The sequence below is a fragment of the Sinohyriopsis cumingii genome, chromosome 9, assembly GCF_028554795.1.
Source record: "Sinohyriopsis cumingii isolate HCF-2022 chromosome 9, ASM2855479v2, whole genome shotgun sequence".
Classification (NCBI taxonomy): Eukaryota; Metazoa; Mollusca; class Bivalvia; order Unionida; family Unionidae; genus Sinohyriopsis; species Sinohyriopsis cumingii.
In genome coordinates, this window is record NC_142969.1 from 104940435 (window position 1) to 104965828 (window position 25394).

The following is a 25394-nucleotide window of genomic DNA, read 5'->3' on the forward strand; positions in this document are numbered from 1 at the left end:
GGGGACCTCTCAATCTGCAGTCGAATGCTCTTTTTTTTTTTTTTCTTTCTTTATTTAAAAAACGCTTTGTACAGTATATAAGTTAAAAATATACAGTCAGTATGTACATAGTAGTTTGTAATGCTATATTACAAAATAATGGTTCTACAATAGTATTTTGTAATGCTATATTACAAACAATCATTCTACAATAGTATTTAGTTAAGCTATTTTACAGAACAATGATTCTAAAATTTTATTTTGTAATGCTATAGTACAAAACAATGATTCTACAATGTAATAAACACTTTATCCTCTTCTATTCTCATTAAAGGATTATCTTTTACAAAATACTTCGTAATCAAAGTCTGATTTTTGTCTTTGTAATGTTGATACGCATATAATATATATTTTCTAGTCAAATATTGGAACAATCTTTCGATGTCTATTTGTTTCCCTAATAAAGACATAATGTTTCTTCTTTTGTAAATGCACAATCGAGCAATGCTCAGAATGTAGTTCAAAAAATAACTATTTACTGATTTTGTTTCTTTGTTATATCCTATCATGAGCATTTGTTCAAAAGAAGTGCTATTGAGAACACCAACTCTACAATTTTTAAAAAGAATCTCAACTATATATACAATATAATTCTTAAAAGAGCTTAATTCAGGACATTTCAAAAACATGTGAAATAAATCCTCTGTTTCCAACTGGCACACTGGACATAAGTCATTATCAATTTTGCCATAGTATTTTAGTCTCTCTTTTGTAAATATTCGATTGTGCATTATTCTGTAATCCAAATCTATACAATCTGGGGTCTTGAAAGGTAGGTGTATCAATTTCCAGTATTTATGCTTTTCCAAACTAAATATCTTACTCCAAAAGGAAACAGAAGCTGGTTCTTGAAAAATCAACGTACATAAAAGCTTGTAAAATAGTTGTGTTGTACATAAACAGAGGTCATATAATTTTGTATCAACTCTGAGAAACATATTATTTCTCCCATTGGTTACAGTGGGTTTTGACTCTGTTGCAACAATATTTCTCCAGCCTAATGGTATACTTTCTATTATGCAATTATAGTCTTTTTTTATCTTATCTGTTTTGATCTCAGAATTTGATTAATATATCATTTCTTGAATAGCTCTATAAGGTAGTATTCCAGGTACAAATTCATATGTAATATCCTGAACACGAACAATTCCTGCTTCTATAAATTCTGCGAAAAACAACGTTTTACCAGCACATGTAATATTAGGATTTAAAAAGAGAGGTTGTTCAAAAACATTCCTCACATCAATATTTGTATCGATATTATTTCTAAGTTTTTCCCATGCATGAAACATTTCTCTGTAAAATATAGGTAGGGTATTCAATTGTTGCTTATTTAAAGACATGAGAAACAACTCTTTGGTCAACCTCATGTTCAGGACAGTAGATAAAAAGTGATCAAAGGTATTTTTCCACATAGCATGGCAATTCACATCAAAGTATCTTTTTAAAAATTTTAGTCTGAATGCATACATTTTCATCTTTATATCAGTTAACTGTAGTCCGCCATTTCGCTTATCACCAATTATTGTATAATAGTGAACCAAATGGGACTTTCCTGACCAGATAAATCTGAGAAATAATTGCTTCAATTCATCAGCAATCATATCAGGAAGAGGCTGAACTGACACTATGTACAATACTCTAGAAACTAATAAGTTATTAACAACTGTTACTTTTCCTTGTATTGTCAAATATCTCTGTGACCACAGTTGTAATAAGTTTTTAATTTTAGACAATCTATCATTCCAGTTCAGTTGCTCACATAACTTTGCACATTTTCCAACATAAGCTCCCAAAATTAAGATGACGTGATCACACATTTGAATTTGTAATTGTTTGCAATAATCATCAGTAAGTTTACCAGATCCAATACACAGAAGTTCTGTCTTTTCCTTGTTCACCTTTGCACCAGATCCTTTACAATACAAGTCAAGTACATTAAAAGATTGATTAATGGATTGTGTGTCCGCTAATGTCAAGGTTGTATCATCTGCATGTTGAAAAACTTTACTTGTATTACTAGACAGTGGGAGTGGAATACCTTTGATAGTGGGATTTGCTTTGATAGCGAGTCCTAAGGGTTCTGCTGCTAATACATATAACATTGTTGATATAGGACAACCTTGTCTGACTGAATTTTTAATTAAAAAGGGTTTCGTTAGATGACCATTGCATTTAACACTACTTTTAATTTCATTATAAAATATCTTTATCCACTGAATAAAATTGTCACCAAAACCGAACTTTCGTAAAACAGAAATCAAATATGAGTGGCAAACTCTGTCAAACGCTTTTTCTTGATCAATTTTTAAGATATATCCCTCAAGATTGTCTCTCTCAACCATATCTATAATATCTCTTACAGTGACTATAGTATCAGCAATATCTCTCCCAACTATACAACATGTCTGAGTTTGAGAAATAATTTTGGGTAATACCATTTTTAAACGTGTAGACAAAATCCTTGCCAAAATTTTATAATCTACATTAAGTAAACGGATAGGACGCCAATTTTGCAATTTTCTATTATCCCCCTTATTTTTATAAATAAGTGATATAACCCCAAATCTCATTGATCTCGACATAATATTGTCATTCTTAACACTCTGAAAGATGTGCAACAGAATATCATATATACAATCATAAAATTTACAATACCACTCTACTGTCAATCCGTCCGGGCCGGGGCTTTTATTTTTAGCCATCCCTTTTATAGCTGTATGTATTTCATCAACTGTTATTATGGCATCACACATATCTTTATCCTCATCAGATACAGAACAGTTTACAAAATTTAAAAGTGAATCAGTACAATTATCATCAACAGTTACCGAAGAATATAAATGACTATAAAACTGATGTATTTCATCTAAGATTCCGCTTGTATTTGAAATAATTACACCATCATCATCAATCAATTCATTGATTACATTTTTGTTGTGTCGATATTTCTCAAGATTTAGAAAATATTTAGTATTTCTATCGCTTTCAATTGCCCATTTGGCCTTAGATCTCAATATAGCACCCCGACAAAAATCAGTTTCATAGTCACTTAGCTGATGTTTTAGTTCTTCATATTTGTTAATGTCATATGATTCTTTATTTGCGACTTTTTCTGAAAATGATTTTAATTTATTTTGCAATGTAAAGTATTCTTGTAATCTTTCCTTATTTCTTCTTGTACAGTATACTTGGGAAAATTTTTTAATTTTGTATTTTACATTATCCCACCAAATGAGTGGTTCACTGAAATACATTTCGTCAGTTTTTCCCTCTGTAAGAATTGATTTCACTCTTTGTACATATTTTTCCTCAAAAAGAACATTGTTATTTAATATCCATAATCCGGGCCCTGTTTCCACTTTGCAGGTATTTAGTTTAAGGTATACAAAAGAATGATCACTAAAGGATGTATCTGCATAATAAATATTTTGCACATTGGAGTGCAATTTTGAGGAAATCAAAAAATAATCTATTCTACTCTGCTTCATTTCGCCTAGTACAACTTGTTTTCTGGAGAAACTACGAGTACTAGGATTTCGTGATCTCCATAAATCGGTAATATTCCTATCATGAATAATTTTATAAAGTTCACGCACTGCTACATCATCAATATGTAAGGCTTTGTTATGTCGATCAATACCTGCTAAAGTTGTATTAAAATCACCAGCCAGGATAGTGCTATCACTAGTACTGTTATGTAAATATGTATTTAGCTTCATGAAAAAGTTAAACCTTTCCTTCACAACATTTGGAGCATAAATATTGATTAAATCAATCACTTTATCATCAATAGGTATTTTAAGATGTAAAATCCTACCCTTTTCAATCATTTCTTGTGTCACCTGATTTCTCAATTCTCTCACTACTAAAACAGCAACACCTGCCCTCCTATTGTCAGCATTACTATAAAATATGTCACCATTCCAAATCTCATTTTCTCTAATACTTTCAACAAACTCATCATCCCAAAAGGTTTCTTGCAATAATAAAATATGGCCTCTTTTCTCTTTAAATATTTCTAAAACAGACTTTAGTTTATTCAAATTACGCAAGCCATTTACATTTAGAGATACAATATTTAAAGCCATGATTATGATGAGTGTATTGAAAGTATTAAAAAATGTTGAGTGTTTGATCATTTCTTCATAGGTGTTCGTCGCATGCTATTCATCTTCATGTTAGGTACTGGATTAAACCTTCTCCTTCTCCTTTGTACTACTTTGAAATTTTCGATATTAGTACCGTTTTCTTGACATGTACGTGATTCGTTTGATCTTTCAACAACGTCTGCAGCCATCTTCCTGTCATCATCTGAATCTGTCCCCGATCCATCTCCAATTGTATGATTGTTGTTTACTTCCTCAGATTCTATTTCTACATTGGTCATATCAACTCCACTTCTTTCTTTTTCTTCCCCACTTTCTCCACTCTCATTATCTTTTTTTGCATTCTCAATTTCTTCTTTATCATCTTCGTCACTCTGTAACTCCAATATGTCTTCCCTCGTATCATCATCAACTTGCGAATGAATGCCTGCAATGGCCTCTCTGTAACACATACATGTTTGCGCCTCTTTGTGGCATTTGTCGCATATCCTGCATGTACACATAAGAGGAAAACTTCCACAACTGTCACATCTTTGCCTTGTGCAATTTTTTGCTACATGGCCTTGCTCCCCACACTTGTAGCATACAAAATCAGGGCAGTCTTTTATAACATGTCCCGGATCAAGACATCTAGAACATACCTTAACTTGATTATTGTGTAATACTCTAAAGTATTGTTGACCATTGACAGTCTGAAATTTCAGACTGTAAGGCAAGGATTTTACCTGCTGTGGAAATTTACATTTGACATAACGAGTCCCATCAGCCACACTAGTCCCAGGATAATATCTGCGTTGAATGGGAGAAAGAAGTTCTACTCCGTATTCACCGAGCTTCATACGTATATCATCATCTGTGATGTATGCTGGTAAATGAAGAATTGACACAATAATAGTGTCTGAATATAAAAGAGTACAATCAAAGTGTTCACTTCCAATATCAATTCCACACAAGGTATTATATGCTACTTCCTTACTCGGTAGTGTGACCTCATACAAATTTGCACCTTTGGGTACAACTGCATAGACCGACATATCTCCGGTTAATTCTTCTACACTTCTAACAATATCACTTGCCTTTATTTTCTTCACATCCTTTACATCAATCACCACGGTACATTCTTTCCCAAAACGACGAGAACCTCCTGTCTGTCTATCGATGTTACTCGACATGCCATTCTTATTGTTAGCTATTCCACTGGTGTCATTAGAGTGTGAGTCAGCTCCTTGTGCTGCACGTGCAGCACGACCAGGCTTTGTATTCATTGTCACAGAAAATAATATTTTGTGTGGTGGATAAAGTTATCCACACACTCAAAATATATCTCACTTATATATGAATGCGATCAAACAAATCTTATCAACGTACCTGTAACAAATTAAAACAGCAAAAATGTCTATTAAAGGAAAAAAACTTGAAAATTCACGGAGCGATCATCAAACGTGTTTTCCTTCTGATGTCATAACCGGAAGTCCCCAAGTTTCATGAAGGGGACACCCGGGTTCGAACCGGGGACCTCTCGATCTGCAGTCGAATGCTCTACCACTGAGCTATATCCCCTTCGTAAATAAGTCAGCTCAAATTATAATAAGGAAGTATTGAATCACCATCTGTCTTATCTTTCCATGCATACTTACAAACGAGAATGACCGGTACCTCTGGTATGTTTTGCCGCTGATGACCAGAGATATCGTCAAGCCTGAATGATCACTTGCATTTGTTTAGCAATGTTGGTTCAGCTGAATTTTGATCGTGACTCCGCTTATTATTGTAATAGCCAATGAAAGTAACACATCCACGCCACAATTAAAGAGTGAAGGAATTTATTTAGCACAATACTAGATCACGTCGCGCTTTTTAACATTTGCGTAGAATTTTCCTTTAAATAGTTATTACTGCTACTGCATGCATTTATCTAAAGGGACAAATCTCTCTGTGAGGTCAAATGCTGTTCCCCTTGCAAATCGGAAATTTGCAATTATGAGACAAAGTTAGTAAGTCGCCACCTGTTGCAGGCCTATATCAACATGACCTGAATATTATAAGACAATATGGTATCAGTGATTTGCCACGCATTTGTTTGAAAGTTGTTCATGAGAGACCGACAAACAGACAGACAGTCAAAAAGGAACAGAGTGATAGCGATGGAGACCAAGGATGACATAAAGACACCACTATGCTGATTACTTGGAGGAATAACCAATGATGTTTTATCGGATATACTCAGTGGAAAAATAATTTTCAAAATATAAGCAAATGTATATTGATGTGTCAAGATGGATATTAACATAGACCTTGATATAATTGGGACAGAAAATTTGTGTGATCAATAATACAAATGTATATGAAGGGGACACCCGGGTTCGAAGCAGGGATCTGCAGTCGAATGCTCTACCACTGACTACCCTATGTCTGCGGATTCCAACTTTTCGATAAGTAATGACCTCAGACCCTACACCCCTACATAAATGTCGAAATCTCAAAAATGGGGTGGCAAGGGTCAGAGGAAACTCGGACTATAAAGTAATATTTTGTCCATATTATTAGTTACGTGTGATCGTTTTCTTAAAAACATTTCTATGCCATCTGTCATCCTGATCTTTTATTTCTATACCATTAACACCGTTGGAACATTTTTATCCGTTATACTCCATGTTTTGCCCTTTAAGTTTAGAATTATATGGAAGGGTTTGTAATTTTTCGGCTTTTATGCAAGTCTTCACTTCACATTTTTTTCCAGTTTACTTTTTAGTTGGCACCATATAGACACTGTCGTTGTGAGATGCATTAAACACTACTATATACATAAATATAAAGGGGCACTTCTCCATGTAATTTGAAAAGCTGTACGAGTTGAGCTATATTCGCTTCGCATGTCGGGAAACTGCAGTAATGTTACAGAATTGGTAGGTCTCCACCTCTTACATACGAACCTTATCTGTATAGTCAAACATGAACAGTGGTGCCCATCCCACCGGTCGCGATCAAATCAGGGTCACGAGCACGTTCTAGAGGGTTACAGAGGATCTCCTGGATAGCGAGGCTCGCAAAATAGATTTTTAGTAGGATCGCGGCCAATAAAGGTTGGAAACAACTGAACCAGACTGTTTTAGGATACATTTTGAAGACGGTATAGGGAAATATGCTTTGGTCTGTTTTGCGACCCATTCGGTTGAAGTCGTAGGTAAGAGAGAGAGACAGACAGACAGACAGACAGATTCACAACTTAATCCTGTTCGTGACTCTGCTTCTTGTTGTACTAATGTCATCAACGCATCCACACAACAATTCATGATATCAAGGAATTTATTTCTCACAATACAAACGACACCATCCCCTTAACCTTTAGGTAAATTATTCCTTACAATAGTTATTACAGCTACTGCATGAATACATCGAACGGGACATTTCTCTATGTGTAGTCAAATGCTCTAGTAGTTGAGCTATATTCCCTTTTCGAATTGGAAATCGCCAATTTCGAGAGAAAGTTTGTAAGTTGCCACCTGTTGCATAAGAACATTATCTGTATAGTTGAAGTAAAACAGTGGTTCCCATCCCCCCGGTTGCGACTTCAATCAGGGTCGCTAGAAGGTTCTGGAGGGTCCCGTTGGGTCAAAAGCAGCTTTGTAAGGAGGAAAAACTTATCAAAAGCTGGAAATGCGCTCGTGAGGCTCTGAAAAAAAAAAGACTCTTCACGGTCGAGGTCAATAAACGATGAAACCTGTTTACTAGAATGACCTGGGGTATGTTTTGAAGTTGGATTCAGGAAATATACTTATCCCTGATGAGAGACTTATTAGTTTGAAAATTGTAAATGAGAGAGACAGATAAACAGAAAGACAGACAGGCAGAGAGACAGAAAGACAAAGAGGGATAGAATGAGACCGCAATGCGTAATGTTTGGGGGAATAAAAAGAGCTTCTACCGGATATACTAAGCGGAAAAATAATTTCTTGCAACCAATTTAAATTGATGTGTCATTGTGGATATTGACATCGAATTAGACATAATTTTTTATGGCCAACGTTTAAGAGTTTCATGAAGGGGACACCCGGGTTCGAACCGAGGACCTCTCGATCTGCAGTCGAATGCTCTACCACTGAGCTATATCCCCTTCGTAAATGGCAGGGGATCTCAAATTATAATAAGTACGTGGGAAATCGTTATTTATCGCATATCATCTTTATCTGTGTAAGTGAATGAGAGTGACTCGGACCTCTGGTATGCCTTGGCGCTTGTAACCAAAACTATGGTTAGGTCTGAATGACACATCACATTTATTTAGCAATATTTGTTAAGCTGAATTGTGATAGCGACTCCAGTTCTTATTGTACTAACGATAGTAATCAACACTTCCGAACAACAATTAAAAAGTGAAATTATTTATTTGTTACAATACAAGTGCTCCTCTCCTTATATTTTAACATTTCAGTAGAATATTCCTTAAAATACTTATTAAATCTCACGGATCTTGTGTGCGTTATTTAAAGTAAATATCACTTTCAGGTGCAAAATGCTCGTACACTATCACACCCATTTTTCACGTGAGCTGATTTGATGAATACATTTCGTCGTACGTCGAGATCATGGCTTACATATTTGACAGACACACACGATACACATATTACGATTGCCGTTTGTGTGCAACACGTAATCATATTTTCTGTATAATCACCAAATCATGTTATCTTCCTGGTATTGTTTTGCACAGGGTGACACATGAAAGAAAACGTATAATGGCCCTAAATACGATTACCTATGACGTACAGAGGAGTCCGACGCCGTCATGTAATATCTTTTCCAAATAACTGTTGCATGTTATCTTTATCTTTTATTTCTCTACATTTGACAAAGTTTGTACATCTTTATTCGTTATACTCCATCTTCTTATACTGTATTTTTATAATAATTTTGAAGGGTTTATATTCCTATAGATTTTGTGTAAGTCTTCATTTTAAACATTTTGAACTTGACTTTACTTGGCACCATATATACACTATTGTTGTGATGTACATTTAAACATTATCACACGCATACATGTAAAGGCACACTTCTCGATGTGAAGTCAAATGTTGTACCAGTTGAGCTATATTCCCTTCGCATATTGGAAATCTCCAATTTTGAAAGAAAATTGTTTATTTGCCCTGTTGTATATGAACCTTATCTGTATGGTGAACCAAGAACAGTGATTTTCAATCCCCCCAGGTCGCGAAAAGAAATCAGGGTGTCGAGCACATAGCGGAGGGTGGTGGAAGGTGTCCAGGATTTTTTTTAGGCGGATAAAATTCATCGAAAGGTGGAAATGGGTCTTGGGGATCAGGAAAAAGTTTTCTTATTAGGGTCTCGGCCATAATTGGAACGACTGAACTAAAGTTATCGGGAGTATATTTTGCTGTTGGTATCGGAAAATATCATTAGCCTTGAGTCGAGACTCGTAAGTTGGAAAGTTGTACATGAGATAGAGAGAAAGAGAGAGAGAGAGAGACAGAACAAAAATGCGTATTATATGCTGGGATATCCATAGGTTTTACCGAATATAATCAGTCTGGAAAACATTCCGCCCCAACAGCAAAAGTAAATTGATGTCAAACAATAGACATTACCATGGAACTTGACATAACTGAGATAGAAATGTTTATGTGTTCCTTGTTAAAAATAATGATAAAGGGGACACCCGGGTTCGAACCGGGGACCTCTCGATCTGCAGTCGAATGCTCTACCACTGAGCTATATCCCCTTCGTAAATAAGTCAGCTCAAATTATAATAAGGAAGTATTAAATCACCATCTGTCTTATCTTTCCATGCATACTTACAAACGAGAATGACCGGTACCTCTGGTATGTTTTGCCGCTGATGACCAGAGATATCGTCAAGCCTGAATGACCACTTGCATTTGTTTAGCAATGTTGGTTCAGCTGAATTTTGATCGTGACTCCGCTTATTATTGTAATAGCCAATGAAAGTAACACATCCACGCCACAATTAAAGAGTGAAGGAATTTATTTAGCACAATACTAGATCACGTCGCGCTTTTTAACATTTGCGTAGAATTTTCCTTTAAATAGTTATTACTGCTACTGCATGCATTTATCTAAAGGGACAAATCTCTCTGTGAGGTCAAATGCTGTTCCCCTTGCAAATCGGAAATTTGCAATTATGAGACAAAGTTAGTAAGTCGCCACCTGTTGCAGGCCTATATCAACATGACCTGAATATTATAAGACAATATGGTATCAGTGATTTGCCACGCATTTGTTTGAAAGTTGTTCATGAGAGACCGACAAACAGACAGACAGTCAAAAAGGAACAGAGTGATAGCGATGGAGACCAAGGATAACATAAAGACACCACTATGCTGATTACTTGGAGGAATAACCAATGATGTTTTATCGGATATACTCAGTGGAAAAATAATTTTCAAACTATAAGCAAATGTATATTGATGTGTCACGATGGATATTAACATAGACCTTGCTATAATTGGGACAGAAAATTTGTGTGGTCAATAATACAAATGTATATGAAGGGGACACCCGGGTTCGAAGCAGGGATCTGCAGTCGAATGCTCTACCACTGACTACCCTATGTCTGCAGATTCCAACTTTTCCATAAGTAATGACCTCAGACCATACACACCTACATAAATGTCGAAATCTCAAAAATGGGGTGGCAAGGGTCAGAGGAAACTCATACTATAAAGTAATATTTTGTCCATATTATTAGTTACGTGTGATCGTTTTCTTAAAAACATTTCTATGCCATCTGTCATCCTGATCTTTTATTTCTATACCATTAACACCGTTGGAACATTTTTATCCGTTATACTCCATGTTTTGCCCTTTAAGTTTAGAATTATATGGAAGGGTTTGTAATTTTTCGGCTTTTATGCAAGTCTTCACTTCACATTTTTTTCCAGTTTACTTTTTAGTTGGCACCATATAGACACTGTCGTTGTGAGATGCATTAAACACTACTATATACATAAATATAAAGGGGCACTTCTCCATGTAATTTGAAAAGCTGTACGAGTTGAGCTATATTCGCTTCGCATGTCGGGAAACTGCAGTAATGTTACAGAATTGGTAGGTCTCCACCTCTTACATACGAACCTTATCTGTATAGTCCAACATGAACAGTGGTGCCCATCCCACCGGTCGCGATCAAATCAGGGTCACGAGCACGTTCTAGAGGGTTACAGAGGATCTCCTGGATAGCGAGGCTCGCAAAATAGATTTTTAGTAGGATCGCGGCCAATAAAGGTTGGAAACAACTGAACCAGACTGTTTTAGGATACATTTTGAAGACGGTATAGGGAAATATGCTTTGGTCTGTTTTGCGACCCATTCGGCTGAAGTCGTAGGTAAGAGAGAGAGAGACAGACAGACAGACAGACAGATTCACAACTTAATCCTGTTCGTGACTCTTCTTCTTGTTGTACTAATGTCATCAACGCATCCACACAACAATTCATGATATCAAGGAATTTATTTCTCACAATACAAACGACACCATCCCCTTAACCTTTAGGTAAATTATTCCTTACAATAGTTATTACAGCTACTGCATGAATACATCTAACGGGACATTTCTCTATGTGTAGTCAAATGCTCTAGTAGTTGAGCTATATTCCCTTTTCGAATTGGAAATCGCCAATTTCGAGACAAAGTTTGTAAGTTGCCACCTGTTGCATAAGAACATTATCTGTATAGTTGAAGTAAAACAGTGGTTCCCATCCCCCCGGTTGCGACTTCAATCAGGGTCGCTAGAAGGTTCTGGAGGGTCCCGTTGGGTCAAAAGGACCTTTGTAAGGAGGAAAAACGTATCAAAAGCCGGAAATGCGCCCGTGAGTCTCTGAAGAAAAAAAAAAGACTCTTCACGGTCGAGGTCAATAAACGATGAAACCTGTTTACTAGAATGACCTGGGGTATGTTTTGAAGTTGGATTCAGGAAATATACTTATCCCTGATGAGAGACTTATTAGTTTGAAAATTGTAAATGAGAGAGACAGATAAACAGAAAGACAGACAGGCAGAGAGACAGAAAGACAAAGAGGGATAGAATGAGACCGCAATGCGTAATGTTTGGGGGAATAAAAAGAGCTTCTACCGGATATACTAAGCAGAAAAATAATTTCTTGCAACCAATTTAAATTGATGTGTCATTGTGGATATTGACATCGAATTAGACATAATTTTTTATGGCCAACGTTTAAAAGTTTCATGAAGGGGACACCCGGGATCGAACCGAGGACCTCTCGATCTGCAGTCGAATGCTCTACCACTGAGCTATATCCCCTTCGTAAATGGCAGGGGATCTCAAATTATAATAAGTACGTGGGAAATCGTTATTTATCGCATATCATCTTTATCTGTGTAAGTGAATGAGAGTGACTCGGACCTCTGGTATGCCTTGGCGCTTGTAACCAAAACTATGGTTAGGTCTGAATGACACATCACATTTGTTTAGCAATATTTGTTAAGCTGAATTGTGATAGCGACTCCAGTTCTTATTGTACTAACGATAGTAATCAACACTTCCGAACAACAATTAAAAAGTGAAATTATTTATTTGTTACAATACAAGTGCTCCTCTCCTTATATTTTAACATTTCAGTAGAATATTCCTTAAAATACTTATTAAATCTCACGGATCTTGTGTGCGTTATTTAAAGTAAATATCACTTTCAGGTGCAAAATGCTCGTACACTATCACACCCATTTTTCACGTGAGCTGATTTGATGAATACATTTCGTCGTACGTCGAGATCATGGCTTACATATTTGACAGACACACACGATACACATATTACGATTGCCGTTTGTGTGCAACACGTAATCATATTTTCTGTATAATCACCAATTCATGTTATCTTCCTGGTATTGTTTTGCACAAGGTGACACATGAAAGAAAACGTATAATGGCCCTAAATACGATTACCTATGACGTACAGAGGAGTCCGACGCCGTCATGTAATATCTTTTCCAAATAACTGTTGCATGTTATCTTTATCTTTTATTTCTCTACATTTGACAAAGTTTGTACATCTTTATTCGTTATACTCCATCTTCTTATACTGTATTTTTATAATAATTTTGAAGGCTTTATATTCCTATAGATTTTGTGTAAGTCTTCATTTTAAACATTTTGAACTTGACTTTACTTGGCACCATATATACACTATTGTTGTGATGTACATTTAAACATTATCACACGCATACATGTAAAGGCACACTTCTCGATGTGAAGTCAAATGTTGTACCAGTTGAGCTATATTCCCTTCGCATATTGGAAATCTCCAATTTTGAAAGAAAATTGTTTATTTGCCCTGTTGTATATGAACCTTATCTGTATGGTGAACCAAGAACAGTGATTTTCAATCCCCCCAGGTCGCGAAAAGAAATCAGGGTGTCGAGCACATAGCGGAGGGTGGTGGAAGGTGTCCAGGATTTTTTTTTAGGCGGATAAAATTCATCGAAAGGTGGAAATGGGTCTTGGGGATCAGGAAAAAGTTTTCTTATTAGGGTCTCGGCCATAATTGGAACGACTGAACTAAAGTTATCGGGAGTATATTTTGCTGTTGGTATCGGAAAATATCATTAGCCTTGAGTCGAGACTCGTAAGTTGGAAAGTTGTACATGAGATAGAGAGAAAGAGAGAGAGAGAGACAGAACGAAAATGCGTATTATATGCTGGGATATCCATAGGTTTTACCGAATATAATCAGTCCGTTAAACATTCCGCCCCAACAGCAAAAGTAAATTGATGTCAAACAATAGACATTACCATGGAACTTGACATAACTGAGATAGAAATGTTTATGTGTTCCTTGTTAAAAATAATGATAAAGGGGACACCCGGGTTCGAACCGGGGACCTCTCGATCTGCAGTCGAATGCTCTACCACTGAGCTATATCCCCTTCGTAAATAAGTCAGCTCAAATTATAATAAGGAAGTATTAAATCACCATCTGTCTTATCTTTCCATGCATACTTACAAACGAGAATGACCGGTACCTCTGGTATGTTTTGCCGCTGATGACCAGAGATATCGTCAAGCCTGAATGACCACTTGCATTTGTTTAGCAATGTTGGTTCAGCTGAATTTTGATCGTGACTCCGCTTATTATTGTAATAGCCAATGAAAGTAACACATCCACGCCACAATTAAAGAGTGAAGGAATTTATTTAGCACAATACTAGATCACGTCGCGCTTTTTAACATTTGCGTAGAATTTCCCTTTAAATAGTTATTACTGCTACTGCATGCATTTATCTAAAGGGACAAATCTCTCTGTGAGGTCAAATGCTGTTCCCCTTGCAAATCGGAAATTTGCAATTATGAGACAAAGTTAGTAAGTCGCCACCTGTTGCAGGCCTATATCAACATGACCTGAAGATTATAAGACATTATGGTATCAGTGATTTGCCACGCATTTGTTTGAAAGTTGTTCATGAGAGACAGACAAACAGACAGACAGTCAAAAAGGAACAGAGTGATAGCGATGGAGACCAAGGATGACATAAAGACACCACTATGCTGATTACTTGGAGGAATAACCAATGATGTTTTATCGGATATACTCAGTGGAAAAATAATTTTCAAAATATAAGCAAATGTATATTGATGTGTCAAGATGGATATTAACATAGACCTTGATATAATTGGGACAGAAAATTTGTGTGGTCAATAATACAAATGTATATGAAGGGGACACCCGGGTTCGAAGCAGGGATCTGCAGTCGAATGCTCTACCACTGACTACCCTATGTCTGCAGATTCCAACTTTTCCATAAGTAATGACCTCAGACCATACACACCTACATAAATGTCGAAATCTCAAAAATGGGGTGGCAAGGGTCAGAGGAAACTCATACTATAAAGTAATATTTTGTCCATATTATTAGTTACGTGTGATCGTTTTCTTAAAAACATTTCTATGCCATCTGTCATCCTGATCTTTTATTTCTATACCATTAACACCGTTGGAACATTTTTATCCGTTATACTCCATGTTTTGCCCTTTAAGTTTAGAATTATATGGAAGGGTTTGTAATTTTTCGGCTTTTATGCAAGTCTTCACTTCACATTTTTTTCCAGTTTACTTTTTAGTTGGCACCATATAGACACTGTCGTTGTGAGATGCATTAAACACTACTATATACATAAATATAAAGGGGCACTTCTCCATGTAATTTGAAAAGCTGTACGAGTTGAGCTATATTCGCTTCGCATGTCGGGAAACTGCAGTAATGTTACAGAATTGGTAGGTCTCCACCTCTTACATACGAACCTTATCTGTATAGTCCAACATGAACAGTGGTGCCCATCCCACCGGTCGCGATCAAATCAGGGTCACGAGCACGTTCTAGAGGGTTACAGAGGATCTCCTGGATAGCGAGGCTCGCAAAATAGATTTTTAGTAGGATCGCGGCCAATAAAGGTTGGAAACAACTGAACCAGACTGTTTTAGGATACATTTTGAAGACGGTATAGGGAAATATGCTTTGGTCTGTTTTGCGACCCATTCGGCTGAAGTCGTAGGTAAGAGAGAGAGAGACAGACAGACAGACAGACAGATTCACAACTTAATCCTGTTCGTGACTCTTCTTCTTGTTGTACTAATGTCATCAACGCATCCACACAACAATTCATGATATCAAGGAATTTATTTCTCACAATACAAACGACACCATCCCCTTAACCTTTAGGTAAATTATTCCTTACAATAGTTATTACAGCTACTGCATGAATACATCGAACGGGACATTTCTCTATGTGTAGTCAAATGCTCTAGTAGTTGAGCTATATTCCCTTTTCGAATTGGAAATCGCCAATTTCGAGACAAAGTTTGTAAGTTGCCACCTGTTGCATAAGAACATTATCTGTATAGTTGAAGTAAAACAGTGGTTCCCATCCCCCCGGTTGCGACTTCAATCAGGGTCGCTAGAAGGTTCTGGAGGGTCCCGTTGGGTCAAAAGGACCTTTGTAAGGAGGAAAAACGTATCAAAAGCCGGAAATGCGCCCGTGAGGCTCTGAAAAAAAAAAAGACTCTTCACGGTCGAGGTCAATAAACGATGAAACCTGGTTACTAGAATGACCTGGGGTATGTTTTGAAGTTGGATTCAGGAAATATACTTATCCCTGATGAGAGACTTATTAGTTTGAAAATTGTAAATGAGAGAGACAGATAAACAGAAAGACAGACAGGCAGAGAGACAGAAAGACAAAGAGGGATAGAATGAGACCGCAATGCGTAATGTTTGGGGGAATAAAAAGAGCTTCTACCGGATATACTAAGCAGAAAAATAATTTCTTGCAACCAATTTAAATTGATGTGTCATTGTGGATATTGACATCGAATTAGACATAATTTTTTATGGCCAACGTTTAAAAGTTTCATGAAGGGGACACCCGGGTTCGAACCGAGGACCTCTCGATCTGCAGTCGAATGCTCTACCACTGAGCTATATCCCCTTCGTAAATGGCAGGGGATCTCAAATTATAATAAGTACGTGGGAAATCGTTATTTATCGCATATCATCTTTATCTGTGTAAGTGAATGAGAGTGACTCGGACCTCTGGTATGCCTTGGCGCTTGTAACCAAAACTATGGTTAGGTCTGAATGACACATCACATTTATTTAGCAATATTTGTTAAGCTGAATTGTGATAGCGACTCCAGTTCTTATTGTACTAACGATAGTAATCAACACTTCCGAACAACAATTAAAAAGTGAAATTATTTATTTGTTACAATACAAGTGCTCCTCTCCTTATATTTTAACATTTCAGTAGAATATTCCTTAAAATACTTATTAAATCTCACGGATCTTGTGTGCGTTATTTAAAGTAAATATCACTTTCAGGTGCAAAATGCTCGTACACTATCACACCCATTTTTCACGTGAGCTGATTTGATGAATACATTTCGTCGTACGTCGAGATCATGGCTTACATATTTGACAGACACACACGATACACATATTACGATTGCCGTTTGTGTGCAACACGTAATCATATTTTCTGTATAATCACCAATTCATGTTATCTTCCTGGTATTGTTTTGCACAGGGTGACACATGAAAGAAAACGTATAATGGCCCTAAATACGATTACCTATGACGTACAGAGGAGTCCGACGCCGTCATGTAATATCTTTTCCAAATAACTGTTGCATGTTATCTTTATCTTTTATTTCTCTACATTTGACAAAGTTTGTACATCTTTATTCGTTATACTCCATCTTCTTATACTGTATTTTTATAATAATTTTGAAGGGTTTATATTCCTATAGATTTTGTGTAAGTCTTCATTTTAAACATTTTGAACTTGACTTTACTTGGCACCATATATACACTATTGTTGTGATGTACATTTAAACATTATCACACGCATACATGTAAAGGCACACTTCTCGATGTGAAGTCAAATGTTGTACCAGTTGAGCTATATTCCCTTCGCATATTGGAAATCTCCAATTTTGAAAGAAAATTGTTTATTTGCCCTGTTGTATATGAACCTTATCTGTATGGTGAACCAAGAACAGTGATTTTCAATCCCCCCAGGTCGCGAAAAGAAATCAGGGTGTCGAGCACATAGCGGAGGGTGGTGGAAGGTGTCCAGGATTTTTTTTAGGCGGATAAAATTCATCGAAAGGTGGAAATGGGTCTTGGGGATCAGGAAAAAGTTTTCTTATTAGGGTCTCGGCCATAATTGGAACGACTGAACTAAAGTTATCGGGAGTATATTTTGCTGTTGGTATCGGAAAATATCATTAGCCTTGAGTCGAGACTCGTAAGTTGGAAAGTTGTACATGAGATAGAGAGAAAGAGAGAGAGAGAGAGACAGAACAAAAATGCGTATTATATGCTGGGATATCCATAGGTTTTACCGAATATAATCAGTCTGGAAAACATTCCGCCCCAACAGCAAAAGTAAATTGATGTCAAACAATAGACATTACCATGGAACTTGACATAACTGAGATAGAAATGTTTATGTGGTCCTTGTTAAAAATAATGATAAAGGGGACACCCGGGTTCGAACCGGGGACCTCTCGATCTGCAGTCGAATGCTCTACCACTGAGCTATATCCCCTTCGTAAATAAGTCAGCTCAAATTATAATAAGGAAGTATTAAATCACCATCTGTCTTATCTTTCCATGCATACTTACAAACGAGAATGACCGGTACCTCTGGTATGTTTTGCCGCTGATGACCAGAGATATCGTCAAGCCTGAATGACCACTTGCATTTGTTTAGCAATGTTGGTTCAGCTGAATTTTGATCGTGACTCCGCTTATTATTGTAATAGCCAATGAAAGTAACACATCCACGCCACAATTAAAGAGTGAAGGAATTTATTTAGCACAATACTAGATCACGTCGCGCTTTTTAACATTTGCGTAGAATTTTCCTTTAAATAGTTATTACTGCTACTGCATGCATTTATCTAAAGGGACAAATCTCTCTGTGAGGTCAAATGCTGTTCCCCTTGCAAATCGGAAATTTGCAATTATGAGACAAAGTTAGTAAGTCGCCACCTGTTGCAGGCCTATATCAACATGACCTGAATATTATAAGACAATATGGTATCAGTGATTTGCCACGCATTTGTTTGAAAGTTGTTCATGAGAGACCGACAAACAGACAGACAGTCAAAAAGGAACAGAGTGATAGCGATGGAGACCAAGGATGACATAAAGACACCACTATGCTGATTACTTGGAGGAATAACCAATTATGTTTTATCGGATATACTCAGTGGAAAAATAATTTTCAAAATATAAGCAAATGTATATTGATGTGTCACGATGGATATTAACATAGACCTTGATATAATTGGGACAGAAAATTTGTGTGGTCAATAATACAAATGTATATGAAGGGGACACCCGGGTTCGAAGCAGGGATCTGCAGTCGAATGCTCTACCACTGACTACCCTATGTCTGCAGATTCCAACTTTTCCATAAGTAATGACCTCAGACCATACACACCTACATAAATGTCGAAATCTCAAAAATGGGGTGGCAAGGGTCAGAGGAAACTCATACTATAAAGTAATATTTTGTCCATATTATTAGTTACGTGTGATCGTTTTCTTAAAAACATTTCTATGCCATCTGTCATCCTGATCTTTTATTTCTATACCATTAACACCGTTGGAACATTTTTATCCGTTATACTCCATGTTTTGCCCTTTAAGTTTAGAATTATATGGAAGGGTTTGTAATTTTTCGGCTTTTATGCAAGTCTTCACTTCACATTTTTTTCCAGTTTACTTTTTAGTTGGCACCATATAGACACTGTCGTTGTGAGATGCATTAAACACTACTATATACATAAATATAAAGGGGCACTTCTCCATGTAATTTGAAAAGCTGTACGAGTTGAGCTATATTCGCTTCGCATGTCGGGAAACTGCAGTAATGTTACAGAATTGGTAGGTCTCCACCTCTTACATACGAACCTTATCTGTATAGTCCAACATGAACAGTGGTGCCCATCCCACCGGTCGCGATCAAATCAGGGTCACGAGCACGTTCTAGAGGGTTACAGAGGATCTCCTGGATAGCGAGGCTCGCAAAATAGATTTTTAGTAGGATCGCGGCCAATAAAGGTTGGAAACAACTGAACCAGACTGTTTTAGGATACATTTTGAAGACGGTATAGGGAAATATGCTTTGGTCTGTTTTGCGACCCATTCGGCTGAAGTCGTAGGTAAGAGAGAGAGACAGACAGACAGACAGACAGATTCACAACTTAATCCTGTTCGTGACTCTGCTTCTTGTTGTACTAATGTCATCAACGCATCCACACAACAATTCATGATATCAAGGAATTTATTTCTCACAATACAAACGACACCATCCCCTTAACCTTTAGGTAAATTATTCCTTACAATAGTTATTACAGCTACTGCATGAATACATCTAACGGGACATTTCTCTATGTGTAGTCAAATGCTCTAGTAGTTGAGCTATATTCCCTTTTCGAATTGGAAATCGCCAATTTCGAGAGAAAGTTTGTAAGTTGCCACCTGTTGCATAAGAACATTATCTGTATAGTTGAAGTAAAACAGTGGTTCCCATCCCCCCGGTTGCGACTTCAATCAGGGTCGCTAGAAGGTTCTGGAGGGTCCCGTTGGGTCAAAAGGAGCTTTGTAAGGAGGAAAAACTTATCAAAAGCTGGAATTGCGCTCGTGAGGCTCTGAAAAAAAAAAAGACTCTTCACGGTCGAGGTCAATAAACGATGAAACCTGTTTACTAGAATGACCTGGGGTATGTTTTGAAGTTGGATTCAGGAAATATACTTATCCCTGATGAGAGACTTATTAGTTTGAAAATTGTAAATGAGAGAGACAGATAAACAGAAAGACAGACAGGCAGAGAGACAGAAAGACAAAGAGGGATAGAATGAGACCGCAATGCGTAATGTTTGGGGGAATAAAAAGAGCTTCTACCGGATATACTAAGCGGAAAAATAATTTCTTGCAACCAATTTAAATTGATGTGTCATTGTGGATATTGACATCGAATTAGACATAATTTTTTATGGCCAACGTTTAAAAGTTTCATGAAGGGGACACCCAGGTTCGAACCGAGGACCTCTCGATCTGCAGTCGAATGCTCTACCACTGAGCTATATCCCCTTCGTAAATGGCAGGGGATCTCAAATTATAATAAGTACGTGGGAAATCGTTATTTATCGCATATCATCTTTATCTGTGTAAGTGAATGAGAGTGACTCGGACCTCTGGTATGCCTTGGCGCTTGTAACCAAAACTATGGTTAGGTCTGAATGACACATCACATTTATTTAGCAATATTTGTTAAGCTGAATTGTGATAGCGACTCCAGTTCTTATTGTACTAACGATAGTAATCAACACTTCCGAACAACAATTAAAAAGTGAAATTATTTATTTGTTACAATACAAGTGCTCCTCTCCTTATATTTTAACATTTCAGTAGAATATTCCTTAAAATACTTATTAAATCTCACGGATCTTGTGTGCGTTATTTAAAGTAAATATTACTTTCAGGTGCAAAATGCTCGTACACTATCACACCCATTTTTCACGTGAGTTGATTTGATGAATACATTTCGTCGTACGTCGAGATCATGGCTTACATATTTGACAGACACACACGATACACATATTACGATTGCCGTTTGTGTGCAACACGTAATCATATTTTCTGTATAATCACCAATTCATGTTATCTTCCTGGCATTGTTTTGTACAAGGTGACACATGAAAGAAAACGCCAATTTCGAGACAAAGTTTGTAAGTTGCCACCTGTTGCATAAGAACATTATCTGTATAGTTGAAGTAAAACAGTGGTTCCCATCCCCCCGGTTGCGACTTCAATCAGGGTCGCTAGAAGGTTCTGGAGGGTCCCGTTGGGTCAATAGGAGCTTTGTAAGGAGGAAAAACGTATCAAAAGCTGGAAATGTGCTCGTGAGGCTCTGAAAAGAAGACTCTTTACGTTCGAGGTCAATAAAGAATGATACCTGTTTACTAGAATGACCTGGGGCATGTTTTGAAGCCGGATTCAGGAAATATACTTATCCCTGATGAGAGACTTATTAGTTTGAAAATTGTAAATGAGAGAGGCAGAGAGACAGAAAGACAAAGAGGGATAGAATGAGACCGCAATGCGTAATGTTTGGGGGAATAAAAAGTGGTTCTACCGGATATACTAAGTTCTTCAACTTGTTTTACTTTATGTTTGGAATGATATAGGAAGGTTCTTATTTCTCGTTGTCTTGTGTATCTGGGCCTGATGGCGTGGATGTGCCACTTTTATAATATGTGTAGTTAGTTATGGGGATATATGTGTTGTTTTTCTCAGACCATGATCGGTAGTATTGTGTTAGATGCGTGCCCACATGCAAAGAAACAAAATAAAAACAGAAGAAGAAAAAAACAAACAACAAAAAACACACACACAACAACAACAACAACTACGGGCTTGCGCTTCAGCTAACAGTCTTACCTTACTGCATCAGCCCTTCTCTTAATTGTTGTTATGATTAAGTGTGGATGTATTTATATGTTGCCATGTTTGTTAATGTGTTTGAGGTACTTTATTATATTCGTGGATGTGGTATCGCATTTATTTTTGCGCACCTTGTCCAAATATCCAGGGTATGGTGTAGGGGCATGACTTATATTTTGGTAATCTTGGAAACCGACTCGTTGATTACGGTATCTGGGACAGGTGTTGAATACGTGTTCCAATGTTTCTGCAGCAGTTCAACGTGAAAAGTTAGTAGTTTGGTTCCATTCCTTCCTGAGATGTTTCCCATAAACTGTTTAGGAGTAAAGTTTTTCCAGTTTTGATCCTATTGATAATTCGGATGTCCACGATTTCCAGGATTTTAGGTGTCTTGATTACCCATGTAGCCTCTTTTTGCAGTTGGTATAAATGTCTGTCCTTGTTGGAGTTGTCCCAGAGCTGCTGCCATTTCTTGTTCAGTTTTGTTCTTATCTGGCTATATATCTCATACACACTGTAGTTAAGTGTTTCTGTTGCATTGTCCATGAGATTGTATTTCGCCCTTCGGTTAGATTTATCGCTGCCAATCAGATTGATGTGAGAAGGTACCCATAGGAATTCGATGGCTTGTTGTTTATCTTCGATCTCCCTGATGGATAACATATTGTCTTCTATCATATTTGCTCTACTTTTTGACGTGCCAGTCTCTAAGGATTTGAGTACGCTTAGAGAGTCTGTTATAATGACGTACTGGCTGTGGTTTTGGGTCTTAATCCATTTGATGGCTTCATTTATTGTCCAGAATTCTGCTGTGTAGATGGAGCAGCCATCCGGAGCCTTGCACCAAATTCAACTTGTTGTTGCGGCACCACTATTGCAGCAGCAGTTCTGTTTAGTTTATTTTTCGATTTAGATCCGTCTGTGTAGATTTTAAGAAATCCAGAGAAAGTTTCTTCGATGATTTTTGGATTTCTGTTAGTATTTTTGGTGGATTTTGTAATTTGGATCCTAAGTTCTGGGCAGACAGGTTTCTTTTGGGCGTGCAGTTTTTCCAAGGGGTATGATCTTTGATTTTGTATTGTTCTGCTTGAATTCCGGATAGTTGAATTTCATCACAGAGTGTGTGTAATTTCTTATCTGCTTGGTGGTTTAGAGATCGTTTTTGCCTGAACGGAATGTTGCACTTTTTAATCATGATTTTGGTTGGGTTGGTGTCTTGATCTATTGAGTTTCTGATAGCATATCTCAATATATGCTCTTCTCGTCTGAGATGCAGCGGTAGATCTCCCGTCAGTATTTGTAGCTCCTCGAGTGAGATGTTAGGTAGAGTCCCCGTAAGTGCTTTCTATTGTATGCTGTCCAGTTTCTCAAGCAGGTCCTTGTTTGCCGAGGCATACACTTGGCAACCGTAGTCCAGTTTAGCCCTGATTAATAATTTGTAGAGCATGAGCATAGTTTGTTGGCCAGCTCCCCGCGTTGTCCCCTTGATATTGTTTAAGGAGCCTGATGTCTTGCTGGCATGTTTTGATTAGGGTTGTTATGTGCGTTTTCCAATTAAGTGTTTCGTAAAGTAGCATTCCCCCAAAAGTATGTTTCCAAATGAATGAATGATAAAATATTTAAGTCGCCTATGCAACTAAGAACTTTTGCGACTGGTTAAGTCTCGAATGTCGAGATTTTTAATCTTTCGGGTTTGTAGGAGTGAACCTACAAACTCGCGTTTATGTGTGAATGTCACACTTCTTAATCAGTATATCTGGAGGTGGCAAAGGCGGAAAGGTATCCAGGAAAAGGCGCACAAACCCAAACAAACAATTTCCAATCTGCCAATTAATAAGAGCGTTTTGTAAATTCAGTTAGTATTACCAAAGTTAACGCCAAATATATCACCAAGTTAGAAAATCAACCAAAGGATTCAACTACCAATCAGATTCGGGCTTACAAACCTGGTCCTCCCGCGGAAAGTATGAGTCGAGTTTTTCAATTTTCAATCCGTTTAGTTTCAGGAAGTTAGAATATTAACTAAGGATTCAACTGCCAATCAGACTCAGGTTTACGAACCTGGTTCTCCCGCGCAAAAGTATAAACCGCGTTTTTCAATTTTCAATCCGATTTAGTTTTCAGCGAGTTAGAAAATCAGCTAGGGATTCAACTGTCAATCAGATTAGGGTTTACAAACTTGGTTCTCCCGCGTAAAGGTACAAGCCGAGGTTTTCAATTTTCGATCAGTTTTAGTTGTCACCATGTTAGAAAATCATTCAAGGATTCAGCAGCCAATCAGGTTTGGGTTTGCAACCCTGGTTATCCAGCGTAAAAGTGTGAACCAAGTTTTCCAGTTTTAAATCCGATTTAGGTTTGTAGCTCCATACACCAAGCACAGCACACTAGTAGCCCCAAAACGCCAGGACGTATTATTATTTCAAATCAAGTCCAGTTTTACTAATGGACAATAAAAAAACCCAAATAATGTGTAAGCCACCTATGCAATTGATCAAGTATAGTAAGTTGTAGAATTTCATGTATGACTCATTCGTTAGTAAGTTGGAATTTTGTGTACTGAGTGTACATATAATTTGTTATTAATATCAATCAGTTAAGTCAAATTGACTTATGTGCATTTTGCATCACACATTGTAAAGAATAGGTGGAATTTTAATGGCGGTGGCCGAATGGATCCAATTTAGTTATTAGATGGAGATATTGTCGAAAAATGATTCTCGAGCCAAACTGAGAACCAAATTCATTAAGGCAATGAATGTTAGCAATCTTTGTTTCTATGTTCTTCTCTGTGGCTGCTGTAACTTGTGCCGGAAAATTGGTTAGCTGCTCCGTTAAGAGGGTAGCATAGCTTGTTTTGGTGGTGACGTTACTGGAATTATGCCCCCCTTTTTTAGCAGACCACCTAGTGTACGCCTTCCCATTAAACTTATGTGGTTTCACTTCTTTTTCCGTACAGCTAATTTTGTTCTCCACCTCTTTGCAGACATGGTTCTGGTGGTGCTTGTCATTTCACTGGCTGCCCTACATTTTGTGGGCTTCCTCGTGTTGACTTTTTTCCCCGTCTTCTCTGTGTCTGTTGTAGTAGATTATTATCAGCAGCGTGTTGATGTAAGGTCTTAACAGCGAGTAGAATATTTTTATTCTTCTTGTTCGTTGTTCTGTGCTTCTAGACACATTCTTTGTTTTATGTTCCTATGTGCACGTTTTCTTTTCCCGCCTGCCCTGCAGCGCTCCTGGTAA

At 37.2% G+C, this 25394-nt stretch overlaps 8 non-coding genes across 8 annotated transcripts; all 8 read right to left on the reverse strand.

Annotated features, from left to right (window-relative positions):
• Positions 1-5636: 5636 nt before the first annotated feature.
• On the reverse strand, positions 5637-5708 carry Trnac-gca (transfer RNA cysteine (anticodon GCA)). The gene has a single exon. It is a non-coding gene; the product is annotated as a tRNA-Cys (tRNA).
• A 2482-nt stretch (positions 5709-8190) lies between these two features.
• Trnac-gca (transfer RNA cysteine (anticodon GCA)) lies at positions 8191-8262 on the reverse strand. Its single transcript has one exon. It is a non-coding gene; the product is annotated as a tRNA-Cys (tRNA).
• Positions 8263-9813: 1551 nt separating this feature from the next.
• Trnac-gca (transfer RNA cysteine (anticodon GCA)) lies at positions 9814-9885 on the reverse strand. Its single transcript has one exon. It is a non-coding gene; the product is annotated as a tRNA-Cys (tRNA).
• A 2487-nt stretch (positions 9886-12372) lies between these two features.
• Trnac-gca (transfer RNA cysteine (anticodon GCA)) lies at positions 12373-12444 on the reverse strand. The gene has a single exon. It is a non-coding gene; the product is annotated as a tRNA-Cys (tRNA).
• Positions 12445-13994: 1550 nt separating this feature from the next.
• Trnac-gca (transfer RNA cysteine (anticodon GCA)) lies at positions 13995-14066 on the reverse strand. Its single transcript has one exon. It is a non-coding gene; the product is annotated as a tRNA-Cys (tRNA).
• Positions 14067-16551: 2485 nt separating this feature from the next.
• On the reverse strand, positions 16552-16623 carry Trnac-gca (transfer RNA cysteine (anticodon GCA)). The gene has a single exon. It is a non-coding gene; the product is annotated as a tRNA-Cys (tRNA).
• A 1551-nt stretch (positions 16624-18174) lies between these two features.
• Positions 18175-18246, reverse strand: Trnac-gca (transfer RNA cysteine (anticodon GCA)). The gene has a single exon. It is a non-coding gene; the product is annotated as a tRNA-Cys (tRNA).
• A 2483-nt stretch (positions 18247-20729) lies between these two features.
• Positions 20730-20801, reverse strand: Trnac-gca (transfer RNA cysteine (anticodon GCA)). The gene has a single exon. It is a non-coding gene; the product is annotated as a tRNA-Cys (tRNA).
• Between the last annotated feature and the right edge of the window lie 4593 nt (positions 20802-25394).